General features: G+C 53.0%; 1 protein-coding gene across 1 annotated transcript in view; it reads left to right on the top strand.

Moving 5' to 3' along the window:
• The first annotated feature begins 17,823 nt into the window (after positions 1–17,823).
• Positions 17,824–23,237, top strand: part of AGPAT3 (1-acylglycerol-3-phosphate O-acyltransferase 3) — a 92,975-nt gene continuing 87,561 nt past the window's right edge. The window contains exon 1 of the mRNA XM_040266890.1: positions 17,824–17,963. The gene's annotated coding sequence lies outside the window, so the exon portion shown is untranslated. The remainder of the gene's footprint in view (positions 17,964–23,237) is intronic.

Here is a 23,237-nt window from a genome sequence, read left to right as displayed (position 1 = left end):
AGGGGCTTGACCAGGAGAGAGTGCAGGATGCAGGTGAGGGGCTGGACCAGGAGAAGGCAGGACGCAGGTGAGGGTCTGGACCAGGAGAGGGCAGGACGCAGGTGAGGGGCTGGACCAGGAGAGGGCAGGATGCAGGTGAGGGGCTGGACCAGGAGAGAGTGCAGGATGCAGGTGAGGGGCTGGACCAGGAGAGGGTGCAGGACGCAGGTGAGGGGCTGGACCAGGAGAGGGCAGGACACAGGTGAGGGGCTGGACCAGGAGAGGGCAGGGGGGAGCCTCTCACCCCAGGGGGGCAGTTCTGGGGGGGTCAGCGGGGATAAGAGGATGAGATTGGGACTGGGTATGAGAACCACTCTCTCCAGGGACGCTCAGCATACCCCGTCCTGGGGGCCGGCGGCCTGTATGTCTTCACTCGGCATCCCTGTGCTGGGACACGTGGAGAAGGTCTGAATCGCTGGGCCACAGCCAGCCCTGCCCCCGGCCGAGGATTGCCTCAGATGCTTGGCCAGACATCTGGGCCAGAGGAATTGCTGACTAATGACCTCGCAGGCTGTCACCCTGGGGGCTCTGGGTCCTGTGTGTGCTTGTTGTCACCTATGAGCACAGATGTGCCCTGGAGGCCCTGGAAGCCTAGGCCTGGTGAGACATCTACCACTTGCCAGGTGCTGGAGGTTGAACTGTGTGCCTGAGAAGCTGGGTCCTGACCCCTGTCCCCGTGCCTGTGGCCTTATTTGGAAACTGGGCCATTGCAGGCATGTTAGCTAAGATGAGGGGGGGCAGGGTGGGTCCTGATCCAAGACGGACCTCCTTAAAGGGTTGGGAGAAGATGTGGACCCGGGGGAGGCCGCATGACAGTGCAGGTGAGCCTGGGAGCGATGCAGCCATGAGCCATGGGCTGCCCGGAGCCCCCGCACTTGGAGAGCCCCTGGGGGATTTCAGCCCTGTGACACGGTGGCTCCAAACTTTGGTCCCGGAACTGGGCAGAATGACCCTAAGCCCCAGTTACTGGTGTTTGCTGCAGCCGCCCCAGGGGATTCAGACCTCAGGTGATCAGCCTCATGGGAAAGGCTTTTCTGGCATTTCCTCAGCTGTCCCTGGGCCCTGAACATTCCTGGGAATGTTGAAGCACCTGATGGGCTTATCCTGCAAACCTGTCCTGTTACCTCAAGGACACCAGAGTCGGAAGAGGCTGAACTGGAGACAGCCAAGGAAACAGGCAGCCGGTGGTGTAGACTTGGACTCATGTCCTAAAGAACTCAGCTGCAGAGGCCTCCTTCCTGCCTTGCCAGCTAGGCTCCGCTGGGCCCCTGGCTGGTGATCTTCTCCATCCTCAGCGGGCCTGGACCCTGCAGACTCAGGGCCCCTACTTCTGCTGCCTTGCAGGCTGGTGCTGTATGGCTGAGTCTACCGGAGGGGACAAGCCCTTTGTCTACACCGTGGAGGGGTGGGTCCTGACCCCCAGCACCAAGCTGGGTCACAGATGTTTTGTTAGGAAATTTCCTTGGCCTTGAGGGGAGCGTGCTTTGGGTCCATGTCACCCCAACTTGGCTAGAGACTGCAGAGATGGGGGGTCTAAGGACACAAGTGGACTGCCAGTTTGGGGAGGGGAGGCAGTGTCCACTTGGAGCTGAGACAAGCGGGCCTCTGCCAGGAGCCGCATCCTAGTTGAGGGGGCACCCTGGCCCTGGACGGGGGAAGGGGTTTACTTACTGTCTCCCCCGTGAGCATGGAACCCTGGCCTCTTCCTTCCTGACACAGACCACATGTGCAACACACAACTCAACTCCCCTTGGGGCTTAGGTGGGACCAGAGGACCATTATCCCAACACAGCCCTGCGATATCTGAGCTGCTCTGACCTTGAAGGGGCATTGGGCCAGTCACCCTAGGACATGAGCCCTCACTCCCTCCAGACACTGTCCTTCCAGCAGCTCATGTCCACAGATGCCCTGGTGCACACACGCACACATATGCATGCACACACACACGCATGCCCCCCTGCATGCACACACACACACACAGACACACACACACAGACACACACACACACACACAGAGGTGAGAGCCTGGCCTCTTCTCTTTATCCAGCCTGAATGTGGTGTAGCTGTAGAGAAAGTTTGCACCACAACCTCTCTGTATCAAGTCCTTCTCTGGTTTCACAAGTGGCATTAATTACTTTAAACACAATGATGTTTGTGAGAGCAGGTATCTAGCAGAGATCTGTCATTTTATTTAGTTAAAAGCCATTTGTAAGTCATTTGTGTTGTAAGTTCTGTAAAACAAACACCATTTCCACATTGGATTTTGTAATAAAATGAGACAAACATCTTCACAGGCGACACCCACATGAAGCTTTGAGGCAAGAAGCCGGGGCAGATCAGCGCTGACTCAGGGAACAGCCCGCAGTGCAAATGGGCGGGCGAGCTGTTCCCTGCTCACAGGAGAACCAGGTGCACACGGAGCTCAGGTTGCTCTCAGGTGGTGTACCTGCGCAGGGCCGAGGGGGAGTCAAGCCCAGCTCGGGCCCCAGACCCAGGAGCGAAGCCCTTTCTCAACAGGCAGCTCCTCATACTCACCTCCAGGGGCAGAAGGTCTAAATGAGCAGCCTCTGATCCCTCCTGCAAATCAGAATCCTGGAAACTCGCTCGCAAAATAATAGACACCTGTGCGTGGTCTCCGTCTCAACACCAGTCTGAAGGGTGGGTTCTACTGAGAGTTATTGGCTGAACTGTGTCCTTGGACAACTCACATGCTAAAGTTCTGACTCCCAGTACCTCACAAGGTGACCCTTGGAAATACAGTCATTGCAGACATAAGGAGTTAATGTGAGGTCAGGCCGGGGTAGGTGACTCTGATCCAACATAACTGGCGTCTTTATAAAATAGGAGAATTTGGACAGAGATAGGAGTGCACACACAGACAAGCCAAGTAGCCCCAAGAATTGCCAGCAACCTCCAGAAGCTAAGAGAGCTTGGGACAGGTCCTTCCCCAGAAATTCCAGAGGGAGCCAACCCTGCTGACACCTTGACCTGGGACTCCAACAAGCAGACTGTGAGAGTAACCTTCCACCGTCTCTGGGCCCTCGGGAACTCGGACAGGGCCACCGCAGGACATTTACCCTGGGCTGGGGCCTCGGGCTCAGAGTGAGGCTGAGTGTGGGTATCTGTGATAATACAGAAATCATCGTGTTTAGTGTAGGAGGAGAAAGGACAGACATTTCTGTTTTCTTGTGTGACTTAGGTTACTGAATTCATCTCTATTTAGTTTTTAATATACAGCCGTAAGAGCAGCAGCTCTCAGAACTTAGGCTTGCACCGGATTCCCTGGAAGGCTTGTGGGAACACAGATGGCAAGGTCCCACCCCAGAGTCTCTGCTTCAGTGGGGCTGGGACCACGTCAGAGATCTGCTTACTGCCCCGGTCTAGCTGTCAGGGTTGTGGCCCGGGGTCCACCTTTTCAGAATGATCAATGCACAAATTATTCAAATCATAAAAATAAATCTCTGGGAGCTTTCCTGGTGGCTCAGGGGTTAAGAATCTGTCTGCCAATGCAGGGGACATGGGTTTGATCCCTGATCTGGGACAGTCCCACATGCTACAGAGCAACCAAGCCGGTATACCACAACTTCTGAACTCGTGCTCTAGAGCCTGAAAGCCTCAACTGCTGAGTCCATGTGCTGAAATTACTGAAGCCCAGGTGCCTAGAGTCTTTGCTCCACAACAAGAGAAGCCACGGCAATGAGAAAGAAGCCCAAGGACCACAGCCGAAGAGCCGCCCCTCCCTTGTCACTAGAGAACAGCCCACATAGCAACGAAGACCCAGTGCGGTCAAAAATAAACAAATAAATAAATATTTTCAAAGTGACCCATGAACTTTCCATAATGAATGGAGGTGGGAAGGGCAGATACGGCCATCAGCCCCACCCCGAGCCTTCCACAAAGCTAATTTTGTGCAGTGCTTACCCCATGGCACTGTGCAGGGCTCTATTGCCTGATGTCTTCTAATCTTCACAATGTTCTTACAAGGCTGGTACTTTTATTATCCCCATCTGAAATGAGAACACTAAGGCACAGAGAGTTTAAGAAACCCGCCTAAGGTCACGTAGCTGTAAGTTACCAAGTCAGGACGCAAACCCAAGAAACTGGTCAGAAGCAGGTTGTTCAAGCTCTTGGGAGCACATTTCAGGGATGGTGCAAGTTAATTCTCCCTGGAGCCAGGAGGGAGGAGAGGACAGAGGGCAGAGGTAGCTGGGAGGGGCGGGAAGAAGCCTGTCTGAGTTTGAGGCTGGCTCACCCCTTGGCCGGGTGGCTGGAGAGTGCCATGTTCTTTTTCCAGATGCCAAGAGAAGCTCAGACCAGTGTAACAGTGTTGATTATCTTAGTTCATTCAGTTTAGTCGCTCAGTCATGTCCGACTCTTTGAGACCCCATGAATCGCAGCATGCCAGGCCTCCCTGTCCATCACCAACTCCCAGAGTTCACTCAGACTCGCATCCATTGAGTCAGTGATGCCATCCAGCCATCTCATCCTGGGTCGTCCCTTCTCCTCCTGCCCCCAATCCCTCCCAGCATCAGAGTCTTTTCCAACGAGTCAACTCTTCGCATGAGGTGGCCAAAGTACTGGAGTTTCAGCTTCAGCATCATTCCTTCCAAAGAAATCCCAGGGCTGATCTCCTTCAGAATGGACTGGTTGGATCTCCTTGCAGTCCAAGGGACTCTCAAGAGTCTTCTCCAATACCACAGTTCAAAAGCATCAACTCTTGGCACTCAGCCTTCTTCACAGTCCAACTCTCACATCCATACATGACCACTGGAAAAAACCATAATTATTTATAATTAACATTTAAATTTCTGTGAGAAGATTGCTTCTAAATTGCTTCAAAATAGTCCTCGAATATTTTAAACATTCCCTCAGCAGTTTTATTTACTCTATTAATCTATTAATTTGCAGTACTCTGCAACAAGTACATAAAAGTGTGAATAAAGTAGAAGTAATCAGCCCAGTACCCCAGCGAATGATAACAGGACCCCCAGTCTTCAGTCTGGACCATTGGCGCTGGGCTGTAACATGAACAGGAAAGGGCTGAGCTCAGCTCCTAGGGGCATTTGGGGTTGACCCATGGGTCAGTGGGTAAACAGTGCACCTGCAATGCGGGACGCTAGTTTGATCCCTGGGTCAGGAAGATCTCCTGGAGAAGGAAATGGCAACCCACTCCAGTATTATTGCCTGGGAAATCCCATGGACAGAGGAGCCTGGTGGGCTACAGTCCAAAGTATCAAAAAGTTAGACACAACTGAACGACTAAGCCCATAGCATTTAGGTCACAGAATGAGGATCTAGGAGGCAGGCCTGGCCTGTCCCTCTGCCTACCCTGTACTGAGGTGCTGGCCTTATCTTCCTGGCCCCTGCACAGGGTTCAGTCCACTGTGGGTGCTCAGCAGAAAAGTGAGGGGGCAGGCCGAGGGCATTGCCCACTGACCACAGTGAGGGGCAGTGGGCTGCCTGCCAGGCTGGGGGCAGGGAGGGTGGGGAGGTGGGCTGCCTGGCCAAGGACCACAGGCTGGAGACTAAGACAGTTAACACTTATTCTCTTATAGTCTGGAGGCTGGAAGTGTGAGATCCAGGGGTTGCAGGGTTGTCCCCCTTGAAGCCTCTCTCCTGGCTGTGTGAATGGCCGTCCCCTCTCCATGTCCTGGCATGGTCATCCCTCTGTATGCCTGTGTCCCTGTTTCTTCTTGTCCCCAGTCTGGGCCAGGCTGGCCATGCTCACCTCTAATCCCACAGGCCAGGGGCCAGGGCTTTTGCGAGTGGAGGGAACCAGCCTTCACCTTGCGAAGATGAACCCAGCAGCAGCAGACACTAACGTGCTGAAATGGAAGCTACAGGAGGCCCCATGAGCATTACAGGAGCGACAGCAGCAAGAGGGGCTGGGGGAAACGGGGGCAACACTCTGAAGGGAAGTTCCCTGTGATGGATCTGAGGCAGACCCAAGGGGTGCATTCAACTCAGACCCGCTTCCAGCTGGGCTGCCTGGCCGTCCTTGTTGGCTACGCCCTATCTGCCCGTGTCCTCTGTGGCAGAAAACACATTTGCTGTGTCTTTGGGAGAAGTGATTAGCCCAGTGAGAGCTTATCTGTGGATAAAGTTCAAGCAGATCAAAGTGCTCACGATGCCCCTCCTAGTGAGCAGCAGCTTTACAGTTGAATCTGGCTTTGACTGTAGTGCCCACATGGTGGGAGACGTAAGGTGGCCCTGTGGTCTTTGGGTGGTTCCTGGAGCCACGCTGTGTCGTGGGTCCTTCTCAGGGGAGGCGCCTGGCCCCCTCCATCCCAGGCTCCAGGGGTCGAGTGCTGTGTGGTCCAGGCATGGAGCCCTGCCTGCCAGGGGAGGCTGGCTCAGGCCATGATGGCCGTGGGACTCAGGCCGAGCTCCTGAAGCCCAAGAGGATCATGTGAGCCGTGTGGGAAGCAGGTGGCAGCTCTGGCTCTCTTTCATTCCTATGAGGTTGGCCCAGCAGATGGGGGCAAGTCCCCTCCTGCAGACATGCCCCCTTCCCAGGAATGAAGGGGATGGAAGTGTCCCCGGCTCAGAGCTGAGCCTGAGATTTCAGATGCAAAACGGAGGCTGCGGTTTGTATGAAACATCTGGAATAGGCAAATCTATGGAACCGGAAAGTGGGTGAGAGGTTGCCCGGGCAGCGGTGGCTGACGGGGACCAACATGGTTGACAATCAGTGGGCAAGAAGGACGCTCCCGGGGTGAGGGGACAGTTAGGCTTGGGAAGGTCGCCTGCCTCGGGAGATTTATTAAAAAACCACTGAGTTACATATATGAAATGGGGAAAACTGTATGATACATAGCATATGTTTTTAAATTTATAATTTTAATAAAATTATAAATAATTTTTAAAATGAGGCTCATCAGTGCCATCTTTGTAGATTCCACATATATGTTAATATACAATATTGTCTTCCTCTTTCTGACTTTCTTCACTGTGTATAATCAGCTCTAGGTTCATTCACTTCACTAGGACTCACTCAAACATGCTCTTTTTTATGGCCGAGTAATATTCCATTGTGTGTATGTACCATGATCTCTGAGTCTATTCACCTGTCAGTGGACATCCAGGTTGTCTCCATGTCCTAGCTATTGTAAAAAGTGCTCCAATGGGCACTGGGGTACATGCAACTTTTTAAATTATGGCCCTGTGGCAACCTAGAGGGGTGGGATGCGGGAAGATGGGAGGGGGTTCAGGATGTGGGGGACACATGTATCCCTGTGGCTGATTCAGGCTTATGTATGGCAGAAACCATCACAATATTGTAAAACAATTATCCTCCAATCTTAAAAAAATCAGAAAACAAAAATGAGGCTACAGGTTTCAGTTCTAAACTCTCAAAGGGGCTAGACTCAGGGGGACAATGTTTCCTCTACTTCTTTCTTCATCTGAGTGTTGACTCCACGTGAAGCTTCACACCCAGCTCTTTAGCTGCAAGGACAGGAGCCTGCCTGTCAGCCTCTGCTGGTCTTAAACTTTCCTCAGCTGGGAAATGGGATTAGTGATACGGTCCTCATAGTCCCGTGAAGATGGGCGTGATGCAGGCAGGGCAGGGCTGGCCTGGCTCCCAGGATCTGGCACAGTCTCAGCAGCTCTGGGAACAGCAGCTGTTGCTGGTGGTGTGAGCATCAGTGTGGTGGGAGGATCCCACCTGGACAAGGTCTGGGGCTCTGGTTCCTTGGATGTCCCTGGTCCCCACTGCAAGAGTGGCATGTGTGTGTGTGTGGTTGAGGGGCAATGTTCATGGGTAAGGCAGGCCAGACCGCTGGGGCCGGGGTGATGGAGAGGCCCTGATTTGGCCACCTTTTGCTCCTGGCTTATTTCCAGCCATCCTTCGCGGCCCTCTTACAGGCCACCTTCCCGAAAGACAAGACCTTCTCTGCCCTGTGGATGGTGTCCACCTCTCCCTGCCCTGCTCTGTCTCTCCTCTGTGCCCCCTTCTCCACACTTCTTGTATGGATGGATGGTGCATGTGCCATGGATGGGATGGCACCCTCCATGGGGCAGAAAGCAGGTTGAGTTTGCCTCTTACAATTCCTGGCTCAGTGCTGGGTAGCCAGCACACGACCACTGAGGGAGTGCTCCATCCATCTCACCGAGCGGGGGCTGTCTCCCGCCGGTTGGGGCGGAGGCAGTGTGGGCTGGCAGGGAGTCTGGGGCCCAGCTACTTTTATAGGAACTAGAAACCCCACCCCAATTCCCCATGTTGTTTTCACTGGTACACTGCTGTAAGGGAGTTATGGTCATTTAGTTCCGTGAGTTCTGAAAATCTAGCCCAGTTGGGGGTTTCTTACATTATCTTCCATAAAATTGCAGTCCTCAAAGTGAGGACTCAGGCAGCCTCCCGGTGGAGTTAAGATAAATGAACACCACTGGTTTTCATGTCCTTTTAGATCAACATCATGGGAGCTCAGATGCTTAGAACTGTTTGAAATACATCAGCTCATCACAGCTATAAAGTAACAAGGAAACATAAGCAGTAGTTATATCTTCTCCATTGATTTTGGAAGGAGAGTGTGTTGAGATCTCTCTGATGTGAGCTAGTAGAAATAGGGTGATAAGCTGGTTATTGATTAGCTACAGCCGTGTAACAAACCACCACAAAATTTCACGGCTTAACCATTTATTTAGCCCATGATTCTGTGGGTTGGCAGTTAGTCTAGGCTCAGCTGGGTGGTTCTCCTGCCGGTTTTGGCTGAGTTTCACCAGCATCTGAAGCCAGCTGACGGTCAGTGGCCTCGTGACTGGTATTGGCTGGTGGTCGCATGGGGGGATGGGAGTGACTTGGCTGCATACGCCTCAGCACCCACAGGTCAGCCGTTGATATGATGAGACCACAGAGACGTCGAGAGAAGCAAGCCAGCCAGCCACACGTGCAGGTCCTCTTAAAGCCACTTAAAAAAATTTTATTCCTTTTCAGTTGTAGTAAAACACATATAACATTAATTTTATTTTAGCCTCTTTAAGTTTTAGTTCAGTGGCATTGTTTAGAGACAGTTACCTTGCATGCCTTTTCTGTAGTCCTGCTGCCAAAACAGATCTCAAGAGCAACCCAGGTTTAAGGTCGTGAGGTCATGGAGGAGCTGAACCTTGCAGGGGCTAGTGGTGCCAAGGGCCACAGCAGGGCCACGGCAGTGCTAAGCGGGGCAGTGCAGCCAGTTCCCAAGGGGATGGGTGGGCCAGGGAGCTGAGGGTCACTTCTGAGGAAAGGTGGCTCAGCATGGCTCTTGTGTCTGATAGAGACAGGGCAACAGGGACCCTGGGGAGTGGCAGTAGATGGCAGGCGCTTGGCTCCAGTGGCTGGAGGCATGGACCCTGGTCCAGCGTCCTGGGGAACAGGCCTAGCGAGGCAGTGGTCAGGGTGCCACTGGCTGCCTGACTCTGGCAGGGTACACCAGCCCGGCTGTGGGTATTGGCTTCACAGGCACTTGGTGACCACCAGCCACAGAGCAGGGCAAAGCCATCACGTGCTGGGGTGGATGGAAGGGGAGGGGCAGAGGCGGCCACCGGGCAGAGACCCACCAGGGCGCCCAGGCAGGGGGGTCAGAGTGTGGGATGAGGGTGCCAGTCCTGGGCGCCCAGGCAGGGGTCAGAGTGTGGGATGAGGGTGCCAGCCCTGGGCGCCCAGGCAGGGGTCACAGTGTGGGATGAGGGTACCCGCCCTGGGGGCAGGAGTCCTGCCTCGTGGACAGGCTCCGTGCTCCCTGGTCTGGGGGAGCCGGCAGACGCACAGGCATTTGGTGAGTGCAGGCGGCTGGGCCACAGGGGGTCTTACACTCCAGACTTAATCTTCCTGAAGGCCACCCCCCACACACAAACAGGCTGTAAAACAAAGGACCGGGCTTGCTGAGAGATGGCTAGACTCTCAGCTGGTGTCGACGTGGCCCTGGCTGGGTTGGCGGTCCCAGTGGCAGTCATCCACGCCTGGGGACTGCTGGTCTCCCGAGGGTCTGCCTCTGCAGACAGCCTGGGTGGGGTAGGGCTGCTATTTGTTAGGGTTTCTGGGCAGTGACAGCACAGGACACTTCCAGTGGTCTTCACCCTCACGACCACTCTGACCCTGCATCCCCCCAGAGGTCAAACACGCCCAGCTGTGAAACAGGTGTCCTGGCACGGGGGGAAGGGCAGAGACCTGCGCCTGGGAGAGACGGGGGTGGCACTTCCACACCCCATCCCCGCAGGCATCCTGCTTGCCAATCAGGCACCAGCTCCGTCTGGAGCTGTGGGGCTGAGAGGGCCGTCAAGACATCCAGGCTGACCCCCCACCCCCCGGCAGCTGGGGCTTCTATTCCTGTTCCCTCTGCCTGAAGTCTCCATGATCAGCAAGTGGCCGGCCAGCTCTAACTGGGGGATGTTTTTCTGTCAAGGATTAGAGTTTCTGTCCCTTCTCCTTTCATTTAAATTATCCACCAGGGGTTGAGCAAACAAGCTCTCCAGCCAAGGGGACCTGGTTTCGACACTAGCAGCTGTGTGACCTCAGGCAAGTTACTCAGCCACTCTGTGCCTCACCTTCCTCACATGAAAACAGAGAAGAGTAGTCCCTGCCTCACAGTGATGTTGGGGACAAAGGGAGAGCATGTAGCACAGCACTGCGCGCGAGGCCTGCCATCAGCGTTGTCGTTGCCATCACGACACAGCTCTGATTCCTCTCAGCCTGACTCCGACTAGCTGGGCCGGGAGGGCCGGGACTCCTCCTGTTGAGGGCGATCCCTGGAGAGTGTCAGAGTAATGCCCTTGGACTCAAACCATCTTTACTCATGTTCCTGCCTTCTCTTTCCTTCCAGATTCTGAACTCCCTCCAGATTCTGTTCCCCAGAGGGTAGCGGCCCCAGCTGAGTCGGGCTGCAGTGGACCGTGGCAAGCGGAGGCAAGACCTGACCCGGCTGCAAGCATCTCTGTTTCTCCTGGAGAGCCGCTTCCGCTTTCACAACACCAGCTCCAGGTCCAGCTTATCTCCTCTCAGCATCTCTGATCGGGTAAGACACAGGTTACTTTTAAATGCCTTTCTGCATTATATAAGTGATACATGTTTATTGCAGAAAATAAAAATAAAGCGAGAGAGGACGTTTATATTTTGGGCTGAGTGTTTGAGGGGGCTATGTCACCCTCAAATTCATACACTGAAGGCATGTATTCAACACATGCTGAATGTGACAGTCTGGGGTCTCTGAAGGGGTGATTCAGGTACAAAGAGGTCACGAGGGTGGGCCTTATCCAGTATGACAGGGGTCCCATGAGGACAGGAGAGGAGGACGCAGACATGCATGGAGGGACGACCACGTGGGGACATGGGGTGGAAACAGCCGTCCACGTGACAAGGAGACAGGCCTCGGGAAGAACTGGCCTGCCCACACCTGACCTCCAGCCTCTCATTTACGGAATCCCGAGAAGACACATTTCTGTCGTTTACGCTGCCGAGGCTGTGGTGTCGCTGCAGCGCTATCAAACCCAGGTGAGATGTGAAGTGAACAGAGCGCTTGTCCCCGTGGACCCCCATCCTGAGGTCTCCAGAGAGGGCTTGCTGAGCAGCCGCCCAAGCGTGAAGCAGGTTCGCAGCTGTCTGCTCAGACCAGGCCCAGATGGTGGTTGGAGCTGGGCCCTGTCCCCCAGCTAAGCCGTCCCTGTGACAGCGGACTCAAGGTCCTCCTGGGACCACCATGGCCCTCCCCACCAGTTCTGACAGAGACCACTCCGTTTTCCAGGGCAGGGCACCTGAGGACTCATCCCCTCCCCCCCGACCCTGGCCCCACCACCCAAAGCCTCCCACCCCTGAAACCAAAGAACATAAACGGAAGCATTTTGTAATTACTAGGTTCCCAGGCTACAACCCATTCTGATGCAAAGAGTGGGCTTTTTTTTTTTCAAGTTTCTTTTTGGGGGGGTGTGGATGTGGACCACCCTCAAATTATTTATTGAATTTGTTACAGTATTGCTTTTGTTTCATGTTTTGATTTTTGGCCTCGAAGTATGTAGATCTTAACTTCCTCCTCAGGGATCTAACCCACACCCCCTGCGTGGGAAGGGGAGGTCTTAGCCACTGGACCCCAGGGAAGTCCCTGTGCTTTTCTTTGCTGAGATGTTGTGACCGATGACATTAGCAAGTCAACCAAAAGGGCAGGCACTTCCTCCCATGCGTTTCCAGGAAGCGACCCTGAGCTTGTCCTCAATGCGCTGGGTGCTGCAGAGACCAGCTCCTTTCCTAGGGCCCAGGGCACTATCCAGGCCTTTCTTCTTATTTCCAGAAACAACTCTTTTGTTATTCTGAATATCTGGGTTTTTAGACTGTTTTGTTCCCAGTCACGTCATGCCATGATCTTACTTGTGTGCCTAAACCTCTGTGCAGAAGGCATTACACTCCCCCAAACCCACCCAGGTTCCCTTCCCCTTATATTAAGACAGTGGATGGCTTTTTCTGGAAGCATTTCCTTGAACCCACTCAGAACATTACTCAAGTGGCCCATTCCCCCACTTCTCAGGAATCAGGTGGCATACTGGGCCTGTGAGATGAGTTAGTTTCTCTGTGTATGTTAGAAACACCCAATCTGATGAATTTTGAACAGATGAATTTTTCGAAACAGCGTGAACTTAAACAAAACAAAACAAAACAAAACCTCAGAGAACTAATTGGAAAACAATTTGATGCAAAGAAAAAAAAATGAGAATTTTTGATTGAGGGTGTGTATCTGGGTAAGGGTGGTTGTGGGGGAGCAGACTGACCTTCCTTGGAGAGGCCCTGCCCACCTACTGTGTGGACAAGCCTGCCCAAGGCAGCAGCTCCCACCTTCACAAGGAGCCCCCAGCCCTGTGTGGATCTGGAGGCCCATGGCTGCAGGTCAGGAGGTTGTAAGCGTGCACAGGACGTCCCCTTTGTCTTGGTCTCAAAAAAAAAAAAAAAAAAAATCTGGGTGGCCAATAGGCACTTCTACATCACTAATTATTAGAGAAATGCAAATCAAAACTGCAGTGAGGTACCACCTCACACAGGTCAGAATGGCCATCATCAAAATGTCTACAAACAACAAATACTGGAGAGGGTGTGGAGAAAATGCAACCTTCCCGCACCGCTGGTGGGAATGTAAATTGGTGCAGCCACTATGGAGATCAGTGCAGAGGTTCCTTAAAAAACTAAAAACAGAGCTACCATTTGATCCTGCAATCCCACTCCTGGGCATATATCCAGAGAAAACAAAAATTTGAAAAGATATATGCAACCCAACGTTCATAGAAGCACTATTTATAATAGCTAAGACACAGAAGCAACCTAAGTGTCCCTCAACAGATGAATGGATAAAGAAGATGTAGTGTGTATACACAATGAAATATTACTCAGCCATAAAAAAGAATGAAGTAATGTCATTTCCAGCAACATGGATGGGCCTAGAGATGATCATACTAAGCAAAGTCAGACAGAATAAGACAAATATATGATATCACTTTTATGTAAAATCTAAAAATAATACAAATGAATCTATACAAAACAGAAACAGACTCACAGGCATGGAAAACAAACTTATTACTGAAGGGGAAAAGAGGGGGAGGGATAAATTAGGAGCATGGGATTAACACAAATACACTAAATATATAAAACTGATAAGCAATCAGGATTTCCTGTATAGCACAGTGAACTCTGCTCAATATCTTGTAATAAGCTATAATGGAAAAGAATCTTGAAAAGCATATAGATATTCTTATGTGTGTTTGTGTGTGCGTATCTGAATTACTTTGCTGTACACCTGAAACAAACAGTATTTTAAATCAGCTATAGTTCAATAAAATTAAAACATAATAAAAATAAATGATAGCTACACAAAAATAAGCAGTCCTGGTGCCCTGACTCTCCTGTGGGACTTGCTACTAGGATACCCATGACAGTCCATGGCAGGCAGCTCAGCAGGCCCTGTGCTCAAGTCACAGAGCCTCAGTCCCCAGGACAGAATGACCACACACAGAAGCCAGTCAGCCCCACTTGGCTGAGCAGCTAGTACAACATGGGACCAGATTCAACCCTGGGGCTTCACCACTGCAGCCGGCTTCCCCGTATGCTGGAGGTTTGCCTGAGGTCTGTCCAGGCTGGGCACTGGCTTCACCACTCTTGAGACCTCGACTTCAACTTGTGGGCTGATCAGGCCACGTTTCTCCTTGGAGCCCCTCTGCATTGCGTTCCCCACTTGTCAACACTCTTTATTAAAAAAAATAAATTATTTATTTATTTTTGACTGTGCTGGGTCTTCGTTGCTTCACAGACGTTTCTCTAGTTGCAGCGAGCAGGGGCTGCTCTTAGTTGCAGTGCTTAGGATACTCACTGTGGTGGTTTCTCATTGCAGAGTATGAACTGCAGGGCGTGCAGGTTTCAGCAGTTACGGCACATGGACTCAATAGTTGGGGCACATGGCCTCAGAGAACAAGTTTAGTGGCCATGGCACATGGGCTTAGTTGCTCCGTGGAAGAGGAGCTCTTCCTACACCAGGGACTGAACCTGTATCTTCTGCACTGGCAGGCAGATTCTTTAGCACTGAGCCACAAGGGAAGCCCAGACACTCTTTTTTAATATTTACGTTTAATTTTCTTTATTTATTCAGCTGCACTGGATCTGAGTTGCGGCATGTGGGATCTAGTTCCCCGACCAGGAATTGAACCCAGGCCCCCTGCGTTGAGAGCTCAGTCTTAGCCACTGAACCACCAGGGAAGTCCTTTGCCTTACAGACTTTCAAAAGTGCTTGAATTAGTCCCAGGGCTTGTGGCTCTCCTGGCACACTCTTAGGATCATGGAAGTCCTGGTGTGGATCTCCTGGTTTTACAGAGAAAGAATACTAATAGTCCAGACCTCGGCTCTCAGTTCCCCAGCGGTTTGTCCAGCTACTTTAGGAGACACCTGTCAGGCAGTATGGCCCATCTCCAGACCCCCCTGACCCCTCACCTTTGCTCCTGGCTTCTGAGCTGGGCTTGACTGGAAGGGTCCCAGTGAGACTGTCTCAGAGCTGGAAAGATCCCTTCTGGGCCTGGGGTGAGCAGCTGTCTGCCATTTGATTTGGGATCACCTCTCAGGCTCCAGTTTCCTTTTCTGTGACATGGTATGCCAGCAAGTTCATCTAAGAATTAGAGCAGATAATGACCAGGATAGTCCTTCCCCCAGAGCCTGGCTCATACCCATTTTCAGTGCTCAGCCCCCACTTTCTTTTGGCTTATTCATGGCAAAAATCCATCCCCCTCTCTCTACATACCCGTGCCAAATAATATTCTAGGTGAGACTTATCCTTTCCCCATTTTAATTCAGTAGGCTGGGGACCTGAGTTTCTTTCCTAGCAAGATAGCATCCTTACTGCGCTCTTGAGAAGCTCCGTCCCTGTGGGTGGGTTGGGGCCTGGAGCCAGGCTGCTGGCTCTGCTGCTGGCTGTGCACCTGTGGAAAAGCCATGCAGCTTTGCTGGGCCTCAGTTTTGCAATTGTAAAATGGGATGATAACAGTGGCCTTGTTGTGATAAGGAGGTGAAATAACAGCTCTCAGTAAACCGTAGTGGTGACCACATCTCCTGGTAACATAAGCAGGAGCTCAGGTCTGCTCCACTCACTTTCAAGTTCATTTTGTATGTTTACTCTGTTCACGTGTTCAGCCGAGCTTTTCCAGAGGCAGATTTCTGCTCAGCTGGGGTCTGAGTGATCATAGATTCCCATTGAATATAGATTAGATTGCTGACAATTTATGCTGTTGAGACAAATACGGTGTTTTGAGTTGATCTAAAGTCTCGGAGTAACTACTAAGGGGGCATTAAATATCTAAGGGCTTCCCAGGTGGGCCTAGTGGTAAAGAACCCGCCTGCCAATGCAGGAGACATAAGAGATGCCGCTTTGATCCCTGGGTTGGGCAGATCCCCTGGAGGAGGGCATGGCAACCCACTCAAGTATTCTTGCCTGGAGAATCCCATGAATAGCAGAGCCTGGCAGGCTAGGGCCCATAGGGTTGCGCACGACTGAAGCAAGTTAGCACATATACGCACAAATGTCCAAATGATGGGGTACATTTTATTCAGTTTTTACAAAGTAATTATCAAGTGTGTGGGTATGATATATTTAAACTTCACTACGTAGTTCTCTGCAGCACAGCCAACGACAGTCTGCTTATCCTTCCAGAAGTTTTTAGGATGTGTATATTCATCCATTGCTTTTGATACAGAAAAGGGATGGTCAGATACTCAATGCTCTGTATTTTGTCTAAATCTCAGAGATCAGGTACTATCAGCAAGTATAGAATCAGTTACAATTTTAATGTTTTAGAAGAAAAATATTGCTAAATGAACATTTCAGAGTTTTTTTTTAATGAGGTGTCTTGTTGATTGTTTCAGGTTTATTATTTTTTTTGGTAAATATACGCTGTGTCACGGCCTCCTGGACACACAACTGCAGCTGCCTGTGGAGCTTCCACTGTAGCGTCCAGGTGGCAGTGCAAGGACCCAGGTTTCACAGGTATTAAATTCGCATACACATTGCAAACATATCTCCTTTTTCAAGGATAAGGGACTGTGAGCAGAACAGGTGCAGGTCTGTTTATTTTATTTTAGTTGGTGTTTTCTGAAATAATTTGAGGAGGCTTAAAATAAGGCACAGCAGACAGCAACAGCACCTGGTATTGTAAGCAGTGTTCAAATGAAGCTCCTCCCAGCTCAGAAGGTCCACCTTGGACGTGGGGACTCAAGCAGAGGGCAGGCCACATGGAGGTATGGAGCGGGGCGGACACAGCGGTAACGACCCTCTCCCTCTGTGCAGCCTGGCCGCTCCCTTGGGCCAGGTGCCTGAGGGGACGCAGGCAGCCCTGTCCAACTGCTCAAGAGAGGACAGTGTCAGTGACCACAGGGGAGGGGTTGGGCTAGCAAGGCCGGGTCCGAGGTCCCCCTGGCAAACCCCACCCCCATTCAGGGAAGCTTCCTCCATTGTCAAAAGCGGATACAAATATACAACGCTGCCAGCCGGGAGCCAACTGTAAATAAGTCAGAGGGGCGCCCCTTGGGTCTGAAACCAGTGGGAACGGTGGCTCCCAGGACGTTTCCCAGTGCAGCCTCCGTGACGCTCCCCCCCCCCCAAAGGCGGTAACCCTGGACGGGGGGAGAGGGGGCGGGGGATCTAATTCTTGGTAACACCCCTGTGCCCGCGCGGGCCCCTGGGGGAGGGGGGCGTCCACGCGGTCAGCACTGTCCGTGGTACTGTCTCCCCGACCCCGTGGGCCCCGCCCCCACCGAGCAGGCCCCCTGACCCGAGGCCCACCCCGCACGCATGCCCTGTGTGCCCCCCACGGGTCCCCGCCCTCCACCCACCTCGCTGGGTCCGCACCCACGTGCTCCGCCGCCCCAGGACTGCCGGGTCCTCCAGCCGCGTCCGTTACTGGACCCCGGCCGTCCCTTCCCAGCCGGCGCCCGGCCAGGCCGCCAACCCCATGTGCCCCTGTCTCCCTCTGCGTCCCGCGCTCCGCCCGCTGTCCCCTGGTACCTCCCTGTCCCCTCGGCTTACCCCCCCCCCCGCCGCGTCCCCCCCCGTGTCCCCCCTCCCCCCCCCGCCTCCTATTCCCTCCCCGCTGTCCCTAGCACTCCCGCGGCCCCCTGGCCGGTCTCCGCCCTGGGTCCCCTCCGCAGGTCCCATGTCCCCTCCCTGCGTGTCGCCCCCCCCGCGTGTCCCCGCCGCCCCGCGCGCCGGCGGAACTGTGGGATCGCCGCGCACAGGAAGTGGCGGGGCGGCGCGGCCGAGGGCGGAGGGCGGCGGGCCGGGCGGGGCGGGATGGGGGCCGGGGGCGGCGGGCGCCGCACTCGCTGAGGCCCGACGCAGGGCCGGGCGCGCCCAGGGCCGGAGCGCAGCGACCAAGCGGCCCGGAGCGGAGGCGACGCCGGGGCCACGCGCGCGAAGAGCAGGTGGCGGCGGCTGCAGGTGAGCGGCGCAGCCCCCGAGATCGGCGCCCCCCGGCCCCCCCCCCCCGGTCGTCCGAGATCGGCCCCCCTTGCCTCCCCAGATCGCCCCCACCCGGGCCCCGCGGCGCAGCAGGCCGGCTGCGCTCCGCCGGGAGCGGGGCCTGCGGGAGGACCGGGACTGGGGACGGCGGGCCGTGGGTTCCCTCCCAGCCGCCGGGGCCTCGGCCGGCCAGGCCCAAGCCTGTCCCCGTCCTCGCCGGCCGGCCTGGGGTACTGCAGCCGGGCGCGCTGGGCCGGGGTGGGCGGCGCGCGGCTGGGGCCGGGGCGTCCTAGGAGGGGCGGGCAGCCGGGCTAGGCGAGGGAACAACACCCCTTGCCCCTCGCCCCGCGGACTTCCTTGGGCCCCTCTGCTCCGGGTGGACGCCACGCGCCCCCGCCGGGTTTCGGGGAGCTGGCAACGGGGACCCCGCGCGCGCCCCCGACCCTGCGCGCTGCGGCCACGGGTTAGTTTCACTTTTTGCTCGGCCCGGAGGAAGGGCTGCAGGTGAGACCGCAGACTGTGGTGGGGCTGAGCGTCCCGATTTGACTTTGACGTTTGGACCAAAGGCCGACTGTGAATTTCCACGGTTCCAGTCAGGTGATGGGGCCGGTCAATGATCCAAGAGCCGTTTGGGAGGAAAACCACCTTCACCCCCAGGGCCGGCCAGAGGGCCCGGGGACGCCTGATGCTGCCCTCCCAGGGTCTCAGGAAGGGAGGATGACTAGCAGATGAAGCTGCCTGCAAATAATGTGCAGGTCTTCTCAGTCTCTCCTTCTTCTCTCTTCCTTTCTTTCAACTTTGAAAGAAGTTGGGTGAAATAGGGAAAATGATTTTATAAATGACTCCCCAGACTTTTTTTAGGCACAATATAAAACCTCCTCTTAGAGAATACTGGAGCAGTTAGGTTCCTTTCTGTAGGAAATTCGGTCTTATGAGAAGGAAAAATGATGGTGGGCTGTTGGCCTTGTGACTCACTAGAATGAGAACTGACACCCATATTAGGGGTGGAATCATGGAGACCCCAGATCCCGGGTGGTGTGTGGTGGCTGTGTGCTGTGGGAGAGGCCAGGGGACCCCCTGGGGCTCTAAACGACAGCTCTGCAGGCTGGTTGTGGTCATCCCCAGCCTGATAATCAACTTCCTCTGCTGTTGGAAAGCTTCCTGGGGGTCTCAGGGAGACTCTGAACTTTTTCTAATTGGATCATTTCCCCTTTTCTAGACCATCCTAACTCGACTCCTCCTCTCCCTCAAAGTTTCAGAGTTGGCCTGTTACAACTCACTTCTGTATCCTTTTCTCAGCCCTGAGGGAACCTTCTTGATTACCTTGTATAAAAAAAGAGGACCTGTGATTGAGGTTCACACACACCATGTGGCTGACATCCACAATGCACGCAAGTGTGACTGAGGTTCAGCACGCACAGGGCCCCGTGGCCCTCGTGGCCTCGGAGGGGGACCGGCGCCTCCGTGTTCCATGCGCATGCAGACTGGCTGTGCTGGGCCCTGTCCAGGCATCTCTGTCCGGAGGTTTGAGGTTGAGCAGTGTGGCCTAGAGAAAGTGCGGGAGCTGGGAAAGTGGCAGGAGGTGAAGGAAGAGGCTCAGGGGACACTTGAGTTGCCAGAGTGTGGGTTCTAGGAGCCACCTCCAGCAAGGACTCTGCGCTGCCTGGGAGGGCCAGCTGACTTTCTGTGTGTCGGTCACAAGTCTGGGTGCCAGGGCCAGGGAAGCAAACTGAACGTAGTTTATTTTGGAAGTTAGAAGAAGTGTATCCACCAAAGTGATTTTTTAAAACTATTTATTCATTTCTATAAGATCCGAGTGCTTCAGATCTTAGTTGCGACACGTGGACTACGTTGTTCCGCTGCATGTGGGATCTTAGCACCCCAACCAGCCATCAAAGCAGAGTCCCACCAGACCAGCAGGGAAGGCCCTTGTCTGTCTGTTTCTACTTCTGCTTCCCACGTTTGCTAGTGTGGTTCCTGATATGCAGGATCAGGCCTTTACATGTGACACCCCTGAATTGCACTTCAGCCTTGGAGAAGAGTGGCCTGGGAAAAGCCAGAGGTTTCGTTACCTCCTGAAGGGTGGGTTACAGATCGCCATGACCAGAATCTGAACTGAGATCCTTGGACGCCGTCTTCTCAGCCCTATCAGTCTGCTAAACATCTGTGAACATTTTTCAGTTCAGTTCAGTTCAGTTCAGTCGCTCAGTCGTGTCTGGCTCTTTGAGTTGGTGAACATTTTTATCTCTAGTCAAATCAGAGATGAGAGGGAAATGTTGAAATCCCTATAAACAGGGAAAATGAAATCCAGAAACTGTGTTTGAGAAGAGTTGAATTTACTGGGTTTTCTGGAGTGGGGAGGGTGTTGTTGACATGTCCAATCACATTTGACTCCAAACCACACACCTTCCAACCAGCCTTCAGCCTGACCCAGTGGAGCAGACTCAGAGATCAGCTTCAGTGAAGGTTAGTACTCCATCCCCTGCTCTCAGCAGTGAGGCCCTGACTCCATCAGAGTCCACCTGGGGCAAAAGTAGTGGCTTCTGCTTCTGTCTTTTTCTCTCCTCTCTTGGGCCTCATCAGAAACTCTAATATCTCACTGTTATAAGTAGTGGCTGATTAATCCAGAGCAAAGCACTGGATGCAATTGGCTGCATTTATCTATTCCTTTCTTAATGATTTGTACTGTATGATATGGAATCTTTACTCAGTCTTCTCATCAAGAAATGTACAGTTACAGGAAGGTTGGACTAAATTTCGTAAAACGATTGCCTGGAAGTTTCATAGATTTTACTTTTGGTTAACCAAGGAATGCTTGAGGTTTTACGTAAATTGCTTCATGTTGTAAAGTGAAATGACTTGGACATAGTCTGTTGTTTCTGAAACTACTTCCTAATGATTAAAAGTAATCCTAAATTGTTGCCGCTGTTGTTTACTTGCTCAGTCATGCTGACTCTTTGTTACCCCAGGGGCTGTATGTAGCCCACCAGGCTCCTCTGTCTATGGGATTTTCCAGGCAGGAATACTGGAGTGGGGTGATAGTTCCTTCTCCAGGGGATCTTTCTGACCCAGAGACTGAACCTGTGTCTCTTGCATTGCCGGTGGATTCTTCACCTCTGAGCCACCTAAGAAGCCCTAAATTGCTTGTTTCAAAATGCTGGATTTTAGGCAAACACAGTACTGGTTCAGCCTCGTACAGACTCTTATTTAGTTATTTAGAAGAATTCACCATGCCCTGATTATTTGTGCCGAGCAAAGTGCCAGAAACTGAAACACAGATAATCGGGCGGCAGTGCCTATGTGTCTTTTTGGAGGTGGAGAAGCTGATCCGCGGGGAAAGTTGGCCCAAGTTCCCGCTGCAGGGCTGGGGCCTTTGGCCCTGGATGCCGTGCTTTAATTGGCCACATCTTTTCCCAAGCGCAGCTAGAAGGTCATGGATAGCATACATTGTAGAATGCTGGTGTTAGCAAATTGAAAGAAACGTGTCCTTTGATACTGTGACAGGCAGAAGTCTTCTCCCAGGCAGGAGAACTTGGCATCACACAGGACTAAAAACTGAAGCTGGGTGCTTATGGTGGGAGCCGCCCGCCAGCAGCTGAGAGGTCTGTCCCCAGGTGGCCCGGGGAGGCCATGCATCATTGATGTGGCTCCTCGGTTCCTTTCTGAAAGTGGGCGGGGAATGAAACCAGCAGCAAGAGGGTTAGTAGTGAGTTCTACTGGGAGCAGCATTAAAAGCTGCAGCAGGAACGCCTTTACCAGTCCTGCTCTTCTGAGGCCTGTGAGCCCCAGGGGTGCACCCCCGGGGTAGGGGAGTGGCCTGTGAGCCCATGGGTATCAACCCTCAATGTGGAGAATGTGTTGATGATTGTGTTAATGCTTTTCATACTTTGGTTTCTAATTAGACTGTTATTCCAGCCTAACTGGAATGATTGGTTGAGTGAATGAATGAATGAATGCACCTTTTCTTAGGAAGATACACGTCGTCTAATCCTTAGGTTCAGAGAGAAAGTAATCGATGGTATACCTTGCAAAATACGATTCACTAGCAGCGATTTTCGCCAAGCTAACACGAATCAGATTGTTGGATGAAGACTTCACCTGTCCAGGTTCCATGAGAAGAGGATATCAAGATGGGAGGTGCAGGCGGTTTGTGGGGGGCTGCTGTGGAAGCTGTAGGGAGGGGAGGAGGGGTGATCCTGCACCTGGCCTGTGTGGGGTGGGGTGGGAGACAGGGCAGAGGACTGGGAGGATGGGCCTCAGATACAGCTCTGAGAAGATCCGCCTGGGGTCCTCAGCTCCACCCTGCATCTTGCAGCCAGGAATGGCAGGCACCCCTCCCCGTACCCCGGGAAGCAGGTTCTCTCTTAAGGGCCTTCTGTGTGTCAAAGTGCTGTCACAGCCTCAGAGACAAAGTTTAGTGATTTGGACTCCACAGAAGTAGAAGGACAGTAAAAATGATCGCTTGGCCTGGGCAAAGTTTTGGTTTAGTTTTAGGAAAAGCCCTACAGTCTGTTGGGTTCCATGAGCTTTTATTTTGGCTCCTTTACTATAAGTAGTGTTGCTGTTTTTCAGCAGCTAAATTGTGTCTAACTCTTTATGACCCCATGAACTGCAGCACACCAGGCCCCTCGTCCTACACCATCTCTAGGAGTTTGCCCAAACTTGTGTCTATTGAGTCAGTAATGCCATTCAACCATCTCATCCTCTGTCGTCCCTTTCTCCTCCTGTCTTTGACCTTTCCCAGCATCAGGGTCTTTTCCAATGAGTTGGCTCTTTGAATGAGGTGGCCAAAGTATTGGAGCCTTCAGCTTTAGCATCAGTCCTTCTAATGAATATTCAGGAATGAATTCCTTTGGTTTGATCTGGTTTGATCTCCTTGCAGTCCAAGGGACTCTCAAGAGTCTTCTCCAGCACCACAGTTCAAAAGCATCAGTTCTTCGGTGCTCAACCTTCTTTATGGTCCAGCTCTCACATCCATACATGACTGCTGTGTTGAACTGGTAGAAAAAGAGCGTGTCCAGCGATGAGAGGAAGCAGACTCTTGCAGATAGATGACAAAGGGCAGAGCACACATGTGTGAGCATGGGGCAGTGTGTTCAGGTTCCTAAGATGGGCACTTACTACTGTTACTCAAGTTCTAGAACATTTGGTAGAAAGTACATCGGTGGCCTGTGGTTCAGTTCCAAGCTCCAAGGCAGCAGGGTGTTTCCCTGGAGCCCCAAGTGCTCTGTACCTGGCATTTCTCTTCTTTAA

Source organism: Oryx dammah, unplaced genomic scaffold (genome assembly GCF_014754425.2).
Source record: "Oryx dammah isolate SB20612 unplaced genomic scaffold, SCBI_Odam_1.1 HiC_scaffold_2, whole genome shotgun sequence".
Lineage (NCBI taxonomy): Eukaryota > Metazoa > Chordata > Mammalia > Artiodactyla > Bovidae > Oryx > Oryx dammah.
This window is presented reverse-complemented; position numbering and strand designations above follow the sequence as displayed.